Source organism: Chinchilla lanigera, unplaced genomic scaffold (assembly GCF_000276665.1).
Source record: "Chinchilla lanigera isolate Chin_1 unplaced genomic scaffold, ChiLan1.0 scaffold00005, whole genome shotgun sequence".
Taxonomy (NCBI): domain Eukaryota; kingdom Metazoa; phylum Chordata; class Mammalia; order Rodentia; family Chinchillidae; genus Chinchilla; species Chinchilla lanigera.
In genome coordinates, this window is record NW_004955406.1 from 7302253 (window position 1) to 7317322 (window position 15070).

Genomic DNA, 15070 nt, shown 5'->3' on the forward strand with positions numbered 1-15070 from the left:
GGCCTATAAGAGGTTTAGACATGGTTCAAGCTCTCAGGAAATTCACAATCAGTTTAGTTCAGGATACTTAATGTACACAGGTGAAACAATCCAAGCCCAAGCAACCCACAGTAAAGTGGTCAATTTTTAAGGGGAAAAATTGCATACATACTTATTTTTTAGTTCTCTAGGCTTAAACACAGCCTTGGTTAAAATAACTACACATTTTTCTAAGTTTTTCTTGTTGTGGTAAAGATATGTATGTTTACCAAAAATCTTGCCATTTTTTAAGGTACAGTTGTAAATACTGCAAGTTAGAGAGGATAGAGAAACTAGGAAGATTGTGAGATCTGAGAAATCTCTTGCTTTCCATGAGGTATGACTTGGCCTCTTATTTGAAGAAACTGGCTAGGACTGGGACAGGTGGAGAGATAAGGTGAAATTTTGGCTGGCTGTGGCATATCAGCAAAGGTTTCCCTGCATAGCCACAGCTGGGCTGGAATTTACACAAAATAGTTACTTCTGGCTCTTGAATGTGAAATGAGGCACTATAAACCAATTAGTCTGATAAATGTGGAAACTTAGAGCCAAAATCTAACTTGAGATGAATTAAGGACCATGGAATCAAAAACTCTCTCTAGTGGTAGTATCAAAGAATAGCTCATTAAATGTCACTATTAATTAAAATGGGCTCCAATCTTTTATTTTTCTATGTAATAAATGCCCCAGTACTATAAAAGTGACAATTGCTTTATCATCTATTTGCAATTGCTACTGAGGCCTTCTGTTTTTTTCAAAGCTAAAATTTTTTTGTAAAGGTTATCTTTTCCACCTCAGAGATGGCCTGATGAAATATAGGTTCTGGCATTTCAAAAAGATGTGGATATTGTGCTAAGGGAAATGCAAAGTAAAGCAAAATATAACAAAAATAAAAACAAATTCCATAACCACGTTGGGAAATTCTGATCAGAGTTTATTATACAGAGCAGCAGGGTAAAATGGGCATGGTGGCACATGCCTATAACCCCAGCTAAGTCTAGGAGGCTGAAGTAGGAGGATACAAGGCTAGCTTAGACAATTTAGCAGATCCTGCTGCAAAATAAGAACTAAAAACATTTGTTTAGTATGTATGAGTCCTGGGTTCAATCCCCAGCACAAAACAAACCAAAACCAAGCCAAACCGAACCACACTGGATAAACACAAGGAGAAAGGAATCAGAACTTCAGAACTCCTGGTTCAGATTCTGGTACTTACATCAACATGGCGAGCTTCAGTCTCCTTGACTAAGCCAACCACATGAGCCACGTGTCTTCTCCATTCATTGAATGATGAACTTACATGAAATGGAGGTACTGCCTACTCTTCTAAATGTTCAGCATTTCAAAATGGATCATGGTGTAGTAATAATAAGGAAAATGTCACTAATACAGAAGCTATCTAGAGTAAGTGGCATGAGGGTACTACAAACAAGCAGCATTTTAAGTTTTGTGCTTTTTTGAGGGTTTTTTTTTTTTTTTTTTTTTTAACAGAATCTTTGTTGCCCTGTTTCCCAGGCTGGTCTTGAGCTTCTGGGCTCAAGAGATCCTCTTCCTTCAGCCTCCCAAGTAGCTGGGATTATAGACACATGTCACCATATCCAGTTTAGTAGTTAATCTTCAGGCACATTTAGAACACAGAGGTGAAGTCCAGACGTTTAAATTCTGGACATGATTTTAAAACTACCACCCATGCAGCCTTGGACTTGTTTTCTATCTTCTAGATAAGCTTGTCTCCATGTGTATTTTAACCATGACTCCCCTCCTATCTTTCTCCGTGCAGAACCCCTCAGGTGGCATTTGCATCGAGTGGAGTGATTTTTGTTTTCAAAGAGGGAAATTTTACAAATAGTGCCTCACTTTTATTTCAGCTTGAGCTGTTTTCTCCTGGGAAAACAGCTTTTTGCTTGGCAAAAATGGATGTGAAGCATTGGCGAAAACGAAAGGCCGTTTTCATTGCAAAGAAAACTGCCTTTTGCTTTTGCCAAAAAAAGCAAAACATATGAGACAAAACCACAAATATTTCCCTGTTTGCAAACCCTGTGAAAACGTGATTTTTCACTAGCGGTGAGAATATTTTCCCACACTACTCTTCCCACTTCTAAAAATTATGGTTTCAATGGTAGAAGTCCTAAATGACACCTCTACCACCTCATTATTAGAATCAAATATCACAAAGATTGCTGTTCAACACCTTGATTACATTTTCCATCAAATGTAATATTGGAGGAGATGTGGCCCTTACCGAGTAGGATTATAATTTCAAAACAGAAAAATTTAAAGTTTATAGAGCTGCTGTGGACCATTAATAGTGGGCAACAAAGGTCAAAAGGAAAAGTGTTGGGGTTCAGTTTGGATTTAATAAAGGGATGTAGCTACATGAATAGAAACCAAAACAGCAGTAATAGAGCATGAAAGGGTGCTCAGCACACCATGGAGAAGACAGAGCACTACCGGGATCAGAGAGGACTGGTTGACTGCCCTGGGTTGTGGTCAGGGGGCTGTGCAGCAAACCCCGACTTTGTAGAGTCCTGGATCTGACTTCCTGGGGCCTCAGTTTCCACATCCCGTGTGTGGAAATGAGCAGATCCAAGGAAATGACCATTCTGATCACTTTAAGATCTAAAAAATGTACAATAACCAGATTGGAGATATTTTTAAATATAGAAATTGTGAATATCAAGGAATCTCTACTAATGGACTCTCTCTACTCCAAAATTAGCCTGTTAAAGTTGGGGGGGGGTACTCATCTTTTGTGACTGGTGTGAGGGTATCCGTATAACAAATCGAATTGGCAGTTTGTTTGTGTGTGTGACTGTGCTTAATATCAATGTTTTTCTTCGTATTTACACTAGGCTCTTTATACTGTAATGAAGTTGAGTTCTCATTTTCCCCAGTGAAATAGCAAACCTGTCTTCACCATTTTTATATCACCTAAATATTTAAAATGTTAACATAAGTATGACTAGCTCTAAGCAATGAGTTTTCTCAGAGAAGTGGGGTATAGACAAGTTTATGATAGATGGAAGAATATTTTGAAAAGTATTACTTTTTAGAGCAATTTTATGATGAATATCTTATCAAGTAAGAAAATGCTTTATTAAATAAGAATATGACCCAAACAAATTTAAATCATAAAATTTAACTACAGGCACTATAGAAAGTGCTCAGTAGTTCTCTGCTGTTTTGTACCCTTTTCTTTCAAACTGGGACCTTCTGTTTCTTTCTGTTTTCCTTACTTTTGATGTTATCCACCCTCCAGGGAATTGTCTAGAACTTCTGTCCCAGAAAGTTGGTCATACATGAATGGGGAAAGAAAGGCGCTCGAATTCCTGCCAGCCTGTCCACCTGCTGTGTTTCCTATTCCAGTGGGCACTAGCATTGCCCTTATTTTACCTTCTCATTCTCAACTTTCCTGGGTACTGGGCTTGATCTCCCTGGACAAGTGCAAAGGAAGAAAAAGGGAACAAAAGGAAGGAAAGAATCCAGCAGCTCTGGCTGTTTCCTATCCCAGGGCACACTCCTTCTCAGGGATGAGCTCCACTCCCAGCTCCACCCTCTGGTCTCTTCTGCAGCGGCTTCATCCTGGTCAGATTCAGGGAAGGGAGAGTCAGCCTGCCATGCTACTTTACTATTTTTCAATTGTCTTTACAAATATAAAAAAAATTAATTTGACTTAAACTATGGTTGTTCCAGCTTTGCATTGGTAGGGCATTCAGAGTAAAAAGTATAAGTCATGGGATTTTAAGTGTACTTTAATAGCTTTTGTATGCAAAATGAGACTGTTGCAAAAATTCAATCAATCATCTGATTAATATTTTATCTCAATAGAGCCCATCATAAGCTCTACTTTCAATCAGATAAGACTCAGCTGGTTGATGTTTGACTCTCAGTTTCCAAATTTAGAAGATGGCAAAGTACTTATGAGGCTGTCTCTACGATTGCCCAGCCTGACTTCAAAGGTAACCCATTAATAGGGATAGTTTTTGGTGAAGGGGGTTAAATTTGAATCATTTCTTCATTCAAAAAATATTTCTTCTGTTCCAGAATCTATGCTAAGATCTCCATACATCATTCTTTTATATGTGGGATATTGAAAACTTTCAAAGTATAAACTGACCATGTATTTCATGACAATGAACATACCTCCAAGAAAAAGTCCTATTGTCTTCTTATTTGAATAAAACTGTGTCTCTAAGAAAGGCTGGTCTATGTTATCCAGACAACTGTAGTTCAATAGTACTTTGATGTTCCTAGAAACACTGTTTTGGAAGATTGACTATTTCTTTAGGCTACCCCCTTTCAGACTATGGTACAGAAACAGGGATTTGGGCCCATGCCACAGAAGGCCAAGAGCAGAGAAGCAGCAGAGAGTATTCTTATACAAATACCTGGGTACAACAGAGCTGGTTAAAATATAGATTCTGGAATCCTTCCAAGAGTATTGAACTAGTGCCTCTGGGTTTGGGGGCCCAAACACTGGAAAAGTTTAAGCCCTTGGCTACGTGTGGGTGTCTCTTACGAGTTTAGGGCAGACTAGGTGGGGGCTACATATGTGAGGAGAAGGAAAAGAGGGCCCCAAGGAATGGGTGACATTGCAGGGCCACAGAAGCCCTCGTGGATCATGAAAACATATTAATAAAATAGCCAAGTTCTTAAATCCTGAGAAATAAGATTAAGTATCAGATAATTCAATTAACTAAATAAGATTTAAAAATAAATTCTCATTAAACATATTCAGTAAACATTTTAAGCCACATGCCTGTAATCTCAGCATTCAGGAGGCCGAGGCAGGAGATTGCTGCTAGTTCAAGGCCAACCTGGGCTACATAGAGAGTTCAGGACCAACTTGCATTCAAAATGAGGCCCTGTCTCAAAAACCAAAGGAAAAAAAAAGAATTTAAAGAAATGGTAAACACATGAGGCTATAGAATCCTTACTGGGGTGAGTGATAAAAAGAAAGCCAAGAGTTATATATGGGATGGATAAAAAGGGGGGCCTAGTAACGTGGGATCCACAACACCGGGACACAGTAGAGCTTGACTTTTAATTAGAGCCTGGTGTCTGTTGTTATGGCGTGAGACCCCCTAAAGAGTCCCCAAGTGGCACAAGCCTGTAATCCCAGCTATTTGGGAGGTTGAAGCAGGAGGATTATAAGTTTGAGGTCAGTGTGAGCAATTTAATGAGGAGACCCTGTCTCAAAATAAAAACAAAAAAGATGGGATGTAGCTCAGTGGTAGAGTGATGTTGGGTTCAACAGTAGTGAAAGATAAAAAAGATTCTATTGATGGTTGAAGGATAATTTCACAAAGTTCTAAGGGAGAGTTGCTAAAATTTATTCATTAATTTAGTAATTTAATCAACAGCTCTATGTGGTAATAAATATGAGGGTTTCCCCTGTACCAGGCACTGCTATTGGTGAGACTGGAGAGGTAAGCAAGGCCAGAACACTTTATTTTGGGTCTTGAGTGTCTCCCAAAGGCTCATATGTTGAAGGTTTGGTCCCCAGCCTGTGGTGCTATTAGGAGGTGAGGGAACCCTTAGAAAGTAGGGCCTGGTGGGAGGAAGTTAGGTCTTTGGGAGTGAACCCTTGAAGAGCATCCTGGGACCCTGACTCCTCACCCTCCTCTCTCTTTGCTTTGGGTTGTCATGTGTAAAGGAAAGCTGGCTACACATAGACCATCCAGGGCCCAGTGAAGTTTTGTCTTTGTTTTAAAAGCAAGTGGAAGTCATTGAATGATTTTAAAAATCAGAGAACAGGTAGAAAGGCTACTCCATCACAGTGTAGAGCAGAGATTGGAGAATAGTTAGGGCTGCAGACAGATGTGAGGTGATGGTTTGAACTGAGACATACAGAAGTAACAGGAATGGACAAATGCAGGGGATATTTAACCGGTACATTTGGATCAGTAGAGCACGATGCTGGACTGAATATGGAGGTGGAGAAAATTTGAGGGAGAGGGAGGTGCCAGAAACTGTCCCTAGATTACAGCCTTGAACAACTAGAGGGATGATGGTGCCACTTACTGTGAGGCAGAGCCCTGAAGAGGTTAGGTGATAAATTGTGGTAGTTACAGTTAAGCCATTTCCTCTGGCTATTTCTGCCCTCCTGTTGTTGCACCAATGGGCCACTTTGGTTATCTCCATGTGTCCTTAATGGGCCACTTTGCTATAGCTGCACAGAGCACCGACTCATGGCTCAGAGGCCTGATCTATGGAGGAAACGTTTTCTAAACCAGCTGCTGACCAGTATGGGAATGGCACAGGTAAAATACTTAGGAGAGGACATGAAAGTACCAAGTCTTACCCCTGCACTGGTTGGAAGCAGAAAATGGGTAACGTAGTCTTGGAAATTCTTCAGTATGGTTACTAAGTCACTAGTACCAGCCTTGTGGCTTCCCTAATCGCTTTCCCCTACTCACTCACCTTCCATGCATTTATCAGAGTTGGCTAACAAGCGTTGCCTCTTTTTACTTCCCTTTATTTTTTTCTGATTACTCTGAAGCTTATGAACAGAAAAATATTGAAAAGGCAGACAGAAGACATCACCCAGCCAGACAGTGATATCTCTTGAGCCCACACGTGTACAAAATACTCAACTGTTGTCTTGAAGAGGTAAAAAATAAATGACTCCCAAGAAAAGAAAGGGAGCAGTAAAACATCTGGGTAGTCTAGAGATTGTACAATTAACTTTTGGGAAATTGAGAAAGATGTGGTGGATATTCAGGAAGCTCCAATAGAAGCTGGGAGTCCAGCAGAGGGGAGTGATTGGGGCCCCTGCTTTCCTATTTTATTCATGTCCCTCTCTCTCTCTCTCTCTCTCTCTCTCTGTGTGTGTGTGTGTGTGTGTGTGTGTGTGTGTGTGTTGTTGGAGCTCAAACCCAGAGTTTTGCATATCATAGGTAAGTGCTTAGTCACTGAGCTACATCCTAGATTTTTCCTGTTCTAGAGGTGTGCTAACCAGCTTTTACTCATGTGACCAAATACCAGACACTAATTACCTAAAGGAAAAATGGTTTATTTTGGCTCACGATTTCAGAGGTCTACATGCTGGCTCCCAGCCAAAAACATCATGGCAGAATGGTGTTGCAGAGCAGAGCTACTTGCCCTGTGGCAGCCAGAAATCAGAGTTGGAAAAAGCCAGCTAGGAAGGGGCCAGGGATCAGACAGAGTCCCCAGAGTTCACCCCCGTGGTCTACCCCCTCCACCTGGGCCCCACCACCTGTTCTCATCACCTCCCAATAACGCCATCAAATTAAGACCTCATCCATGGATTAATCCACTGGGTGAAGTTAGGGTCCCCAAGATGCCATCCCTTCCCAAAAGCCATCAGTAACCAAGCCTTCAATACAATGAGCTTTTCAGGGGACAGTTTAGATGACAACTATAACAGGATGGGAGGTTCTGGCAGGTGCCTGAAGCTTTCGAGGGGATATTAAAGCTACAATGTATAACGTTTGGACACTTGTCTTTTTTTCTCCCACTGGAAAGTATGACTAAAACTCCCAACCAGGCTGGTAAGCTGCTGATGCAAATCACAGAAGTACCTCTTTCTGGAAAACATTTCCCTGACTCCTGATATGTACAATGTTAGAGAAAATAAAGCTCGTTTCCCCTGTCTAGTGAGTGAGTTGAACGCTTAAAACTATTCAAGCCATGCAGAAAATGTTTTTCTAGTTGCCCCCCGCAGAAGGTTACAGTGCAAGCAGGTGTGTCCAACCTGAGTGCTGCACACAGCCCTGGAAAGCTAGTAATGTGGCCCCGCAAGGCTGTAAATTTTACTGCTTCTTTTTCTTTATCATGGTACTGGGAATTGAACCTAGGGCCTTCACGCGGAGCTATGGTCCCAACCCTTTTTCTCCTCTACTTCATTTTTTCTGCCATAAAGAAGAATAAACTTGCAACTGTAGATAAATGGGTGCACCTCAAGACCATAATGTTAAGTGAAATAAATTTTGTGTGGTTTCTCTTATGTGAGAAACCCAAAATAAAAGGTAGAGAAGAAGTAGGGAGAGCTTTTCAAATGGGAAGGAGAACAAGGGATGGAGGGAGGGGAGATGGGAAGAATGGAAAAGGGATAGAAAAAGAGAACAGAGAAAAGGAAATAGAGCTTTTGCAAATGGCAACAAGAGCTGGAGGGAGCAGCCTCCGAGATGAAAATATAGGCCAGATGTGCCTGGCAAGATTGTAAACTTTTCGCATTGCTGCGTGACTTTTAGCGATATTTTTCATGAATATATTGTGCAGCGCTTGAGCAGGGACTGTGTAAGGGACAGCAGAACACTGGATAGGGGAGGGACAATGCAAGACGAACTCTGTCTCTCATGCAGTCCACATACATTAGTCAAATTAAAGCCCACGTGTGTCAGATGTTACAGGCAGTGATTACCAGTAACTGCATTTCAACCTGCCTATGTGTGTGCACCTGTGAAGACATGCACTTGTTGTTCATAAGTAGACATGTAAGTTTTCTTATTTACTTATTGAATTTGAGGAATCACTTTCATCAAACCGGGAACTGATGCATTAGATTCATAAAAACAAGGTCAAATATTCAGTTTTATGTTGCCTCCCTTTAAAAAATGTTATACTAAAAATATAAAAATAAAGAGAGCTTTGGTTTTCATATACATTAACTATATTATATATTTTATAGGCAGCCCAAGGAAGTTCATCTTTACTCATTGCTGCCCACAGAAGCCAAACTGTTGGACACCAATGATGTAAACTAAGCAGGTAAGGGATTTCCTTCCCTTGGGATTGAGAGATAATAAATGATTCCGTCCATATATGGAGTCTGATGACCTCTCCAATATTTTTTGAACAATTTCATTATAATGAGTGGGAAACAATAGTGGGAAACTGAAGCAGAGGCTTGAAATATCATTTCCTGGCCGTGTAGTGTGCACCTGAGACAGGTGCTGACACAGTGGCTAGTCACTTCATCACCACAGCAACCCTATCAACTACATAGTGTATCCTCAGTTTTACAGAAAAGAGAACAGAGGGTCAGAGGTGTTAGTCAAACAGCCAGTACGGGACAGAACAAGCTCCAGTTTTGGGACACTGTGCCATCTCCTGTCCGTGGCTCCATTCCCCCACCTTTGGTCTTTGTTCCCCCTGGAGAGAAATGCTCTGCCTGAACTCCACGAGCCACATAGGGAAGGCAGCAGACACTTAGAGCAGCGGTACTCATGTGGGGTTTCCAACCTGCAGCCTTGGTATCACCTGCAACTTGTTAGGCATGCAAATTCTCAGACCCCAACTCAGAACTTCTGCTTCAGTCTGTTAGTGTTGCTATCATAAAATGCCAGAGACTGGTGGTTTATAGATAACAGAAATGTATTCCTCACAGATCTTCAGGCTGGGAAGGTTAAGATCAAGACATCTCAGATTCATTGTCTGGTGAGAGTCTGCTTTCTGGTTCATGCATGGCTCCTTCTTGCTGTGTCCTCATCTGGTGGAAGAAGGCCCCATTTCTCTCCTATAAGGATACTAATCCCATTCTTATGGGCTTTAGCCTCATAATCACCTATCAGAGCCCCACCTCCTAATATCATCACTGTGGGGTTGAGGAATCTAATACATGAATTTGGTGGTGGGACAAGCATTCAGTCCATAGCAACTACTGAGCGTGAAGCTCTGAGACGCAGCCCAGTCATCTGTGGGGCTACAAGCCCTCCAGGTGGTTCTTAGGAAGCCATAACTTAGAGAGATTCTCTGGTGATCTTCCCTAGGACCTCTTCAAGTAGCACTCTGGAGTAATTCAGAGAAGTGGCCAGAAACTCTCAAGGGTTTACCTATTCCCAGGTGGCATATCATTTCCAGGGAACTACAAAGGGACCTGTGCTTCCTGTGGTTCTCTGTGAGATGAGGAGCTGGACCACCAGCATCTGCTAAGCCTGCAATTTGTTACCAATGGAGGGAAACCTCTGCAGGTTTTCATGTCCTAGGCAATGGAGCCTTCTTATGGGGTGTTACAGAATAGGCCATCCTGGTTTTCCTCAGCGTTGCAGAGGAGTCTATCCTGGGCTGTCTTTTTCACACTCACCTTCTTGTTCGAACGCTCCTGTGGCAGAGAGCAGGTGCAGCGGAGGAGGGAAAGCAGCTCTGGTGAGGCGCTGGGGCTGAGGCTGATGGTGGAGGAAGGTTTTGGATTTGAAAGGCTTGGAGACTGCACACCTGAGAAGCAATAAGAAGCCAAAGATGAAAAGTCGGAGAAGAGTCCAAAATGGGCCTAAAGTGGGGAGGAAGGGGAGGCCAGATGCAGGGGTTAAATGATGTCCTAGGCCACAGGAAACTGAGCATAGCAGGGGAGCCACCATTTGGGATGAGGGTTAGGATCCCGGCGTTGCACATCAGAATTATCTGGATGAAGTGATTGGTGTTAGACTCCTTCCGCTATAGTTTGGATTGATGGGTTGGTTGGTTGGTTGGTTGGTTGATTGATTGATGGTAGTACTGGGGATTGAAGCTTCAGCTCGTTTTACTTTTTATTTTGAGACAAGGTCTTGTTAAGTCATTGTCTCTCTGGTACATGCTGCACCTGGCAGTTTGGATCTTGAATGTCCCCCAAAGTCCCATGTATTAAAATTTTGCTCCTGAGCCTATGAGGCTATTGGAAGGTGGAGGAACCTTTAAATGGTGGCACCTACTGGGAGGTCTTGAGGTCACTGGGGTGTGCCAGCAAAAGGGACAGTGGGATCTCAATCTCTTTCTCTTCTCTTTTGTTTCTTGGCCATGGGGTGAGCAGTTTTGCTCCACCATACTCTCCAACATGATGTGTTGCCTTGCTTCACACCCAAAAGCAACAGGGCTAACTGACCATGGATTGGAACTTCCAAAACCATGAGCCAAAATAAACCTTTTCTTTTTATAGATTGATTACTTCAGATATTTTGTTATAGTGGTAGGAAACTGACTGATGTACCCTCCATCTCCTACTGAATGAAAAGCTCTAGAGTTGGATACCCAGGAACCCATTTCTAAAAAGCTTTACAGTGGGGAGATTCTGACATAGTGGATCCATGAGGCACAGACCACTCTTTGGAAACCATTGCTGACTTCTACAGGACTCTAAGAATCCACTCTACAGAAAGGCCACACATGGGATGGGTCACTGGGAATTTGTGTGCAGTCATTATAGTCAAACTAGATCTTTTTAATTATTGACTTGTCAATCAACTTTTTTATTGGTTACTGTGTGTTATGATTTATGTCTAGATGTTTTCCCAAATCTTCGTGCACTCATAACTGAGGCTTTGGGGAGGTCACTGGATCACGGGGGTGTGATCATCATCAGGAGATAAGTCCACTGATGGGTTTGGACTATTTTCCTAGAATGTGGTTTTGGGAGATAAACCCTGGTTGGAGGAGCTGGGTCACTGTGCGAAGGGTTTATCTCCCTTATTCCTACCTTGATCTCCCTCTCTGTTTCCAGTGCTATCTGCTTCTCCTCTGCCAGGCCCCTCTGCCATGCTGCCTTTCCTTGGAGCCAGATGCTTATGTACTGAAACCTTTACAAACTGTGAGCCAAAATAAACCTCTTCTCCTTTAACTCGTGGGTGTCAGGTATTTTGTCCCAGCAGTGAGAAAGTAACTAAGACCGTGTGTCAGTCACTATAACACCTGAGATGACAGTATATAAGGAGAATGATTTATTATGGATCATAGTTTTGAAGGTTTCAGTCTATAGTTGGCAGCTTTTAGTTGCTTTGGGAACTGTGGCAAGATAAAACATCGTGGCGGGAGCAGCCAGTTGAGCACAGCTGTCTTGGAGCAAAGGGCAATACCCTCAATGACCTAAAGACCTCCCGCTAAACCCCACCTCTTAAGGGTTCTATCACTTCCCACTGGTGCAAAGCTGGAGACAAACATTTAATACATGGACCTTTAGGGAAGATGCCAAATCCAAGCCATGACAGTTTGTATATTGCTTTGGCTGTTTTAACAGAAATCAAAAGCAGAGGTTAAGCCAGATAGTGTATTTATTTCTACTTGTACATGAAAATTTGAGGTGATGGGGCATCCAGAGTGGTACCTTGGCTCTGCGCTATAATGTTATCCCAGAGACCAGGCTCCTGCCATCCTTTGGGATGCTGTCACCATCCACATCGTCATACTGTCTCACTGCAGCGGGTCAGGCTTCCAGCTCAGAGGAGGGAAAAGGAACCAAGGCAAGCAGCTTCCTTTGGACCAAGTAGCCCAGACGTTGCAGGGTCATGTAAGAATCTCTTCAGATGGCCACACCTGTTGCCAGGGAGGTAGAAAAGAAAATCTTTAGTTGGGTAGCCATTGCCTAGCTAAAATATTGGGAGTTTAGGGGCTGGGGTTTTAGCTCAGTGGCACAGTGCCTGTCTGGCAAGCTTGAGGTCATGAGTTCAATTCCTGCTACCAAAAAAATATATATATATTGAGAGTTTCTTGATCAATGGAAGTAAATATTGAGAGCCAATCAAGTGTCTTTCTAAGTGGCTTTACAATACCTCACTTCCTAAGCTAATGTGCTTTATTATTATACTCCACTCCTCTCTCTCCCTTGCATACCACCTGCCTTTGGTTACATGTATGACCATCCACATTGGAGGTCTCTCAGAAGCTGACACACAGGATACCATATTTTAGGCTGCCTGGGGGCTATGCTTCCTAGGGCAGGAAGGGAAGGATGAGGGTGGCATTAAGGGCTAGTGAGCTGCATGAGTCCACTGGTTCTGGACTGACTCTTAGTGTTTGTTCACACACCAACACAGAAACGTCTCTAGATTCTTAAAATAGTAATTACCCCAGTTTTGTTTACTTGTTGGTTCCTATTGGATCAGCATACAAACATCTACATTTCCTACATTATAAACATCAGCGTCACTGGCTAATAAAATCCAATATTTACCCTACGGCACTTTGTCCATCACATATTCTTGACCAACAAAAACTGTCAAGTTTAATAGCAAATCATTCAACATAATTTTATAGATTGTGATCTAGAAGCCAATCACTGTTTATGGTGCAATTTCTAGTATCTAACACAAGATAACGAGTATTCTTGAGTGAATGAACAATTAATTGTGGGAATTTGGAGAAGAAGCAAATTGCTCTAGAAGAGTTTATCATTGAGGAAGGAAAGTGAACATGCAAGCAAGACCTCATGCTACCACGCTGGGGTCCTCTGGTTCCCAGCCTCCTGTTCCACACCCCATCATGCTACTCCGGCTTCCCAAAGTTGAAGGCTGCATGGACCCATCACTAGATCAATCGCACCTTCTGCACGTGTGCTTTTGAATCAGCATAATCTGGGGTTCTCAATAGCTTCCTGATTGGTGTGAAGAGATGGTAGGTGTATAGCAGTGTGCCTGACCTCTCCTCACTAGGTGCCAGTAGCATCCCTTCTCCAGTTATGACAGCCAAGCTTGTCTGCAGATGTTACAATTGTCCCCTGAGGGCAAATCACCTTCTGCTGGGCAGCACTGTTGTAGACCCATATAGACATTTCTTCTCCTAGCTGTGTGGCCCTTGCTGACCAGGGACTTGCACAAGTACTTGAGGATCGTGAGGGCTTTTCTCTCAGGGATACTGGTCCTTTTCATGTGTTCTAACTCATGCAGGGGGTGGACTTTTCTTGGCAAGAATACACACCTTGCTCTTAAACTTTGATAGTGAAATGACAATTTTGCTTTCCTTCTATCAACTGATTGTAAGATGTATGGTTCCAACTTAATCAGCAATAACAAACCTTTGCATTATGTCAGTGGTTAGCAATTTTTTTCAAGAATTAATGGAAACCTGGAATCTCCAGGGTTCACTGAATTTCTGATGCTTTAGAGGCAGGTTAATCAACATGTTTACATTTTCATGCACCCGGTTAGGCTCAAACTTTACCATATATCAGAAGCATTTGGAGAATTTGTTTAATTGCATGTTTGGGCCCCATTTCCAGAGATTCTGATTCAGTAGTTTGGAGATAGGGCTCAGGAAGCTGCATTTTCTAAAAAACCCTTCCAGGGAATCCATGGGTTACATTTTGAGAAATGGTATTTATTTTTCTAAATAGTATTTCTGCATAAAATCAGACAACCACGAAGAAAAGCTATCTTGAAATCTGATATGATAAGTGCTTAAACTTTATCCTTTTCCGAAATATTTTTTACTATTATGGATACCTTTTATTTCCATTTAAATCTACTTGTTAGCCAGGCATGGTGGCACATGACTGTAATCTCAGCTGTCTTAATTACTTTTCTCTCCTTGCTGAGACAAAATACCCAATGTTCAAAATTAGGGAAGGAAAGGTTTATTTAGTTTGCAGTTTGTGGAGGTTTCAGTCCATAATCAGCTAGTTCCAAGGCAGGGTAGTATGGCACAGGGGTAACAGTCCAAGGCGGCAGAAGATAGCAAAAGCAGCACCAGCACAAAAGGCGGGGGGAGGGCAAGACTCTTTTCCTCCCTTATAATGTAAGCAGGCTGCCCCACCCAGGAACCCTGTACCACTCACATAATCTCCCTGCCCTCCTCTTGCACAGGATAAAGATGTTTACAAAGTAAGGACCTTGGCCCCCTGCTCAGTCACTTAGTCAACCTTCTAAACTTCTCAAATTGACACAATGAACAACATCCCAGAGCGGTAAGGACTGTCCTTTTCACCCCAGGATGCAGAACAGCTGAGTCACTTAGCCAAGCGGCTAGACTGAAGTTGACACAATGTATCAACCACACCACCAGCACTCTGGGAGGTTGAGGTTGAGGCTGGAGGACTGCAAGTTTGTGCAGAGCCTGGGTAATTTAGCAACTTAGTAAGACCCTGTCTTGATATTAAAATTAAAAGAGGTCTGGAGATACAGCTTCCTGTGAACGCCCTGGATTCAACAAACAACTTGCCAATTTCTACCAAGATCTAGTTACTTTCTAACCCATTAACTAATTTTAATTCTCTCCAGAGCACTTAACAAGTTTCAAAATTGCTTATGACTTACCTTCTCCCTTTAGAATATAAATTTCACAACGACAGAAAATCTATTGTTTCCTTTTTTCTTCACTGAATATCCAGCTCCTTTTTTTTTTTTTT

The 15070-nt window shown here is 42.2% G+C and overlaps 1 long non-coding RNA gene across 3 annotated transcripts in view; it reads left to right on the forward strand.

Annotated features, from left to right (window-relative positions):
- Positions 1-8679: 8679 nt before the first annotated feature.
- The window catches only part of LOC102004451, a 21390-nt gene continuing 14999 nt past the window's right edge, over positions 8680-15070 (forward strand). For all 3 annotated transcript variants that reach the window (XR_001236295.1, XR_259483.2, XR_259484.2), the window contains exon 1: positions 8680-8751. This is a non-coding gene — a long non-coding RNA (uncharacterized LOC102004451). The remainder of the gene's footprint in view (positions 8752-15070) is intronic.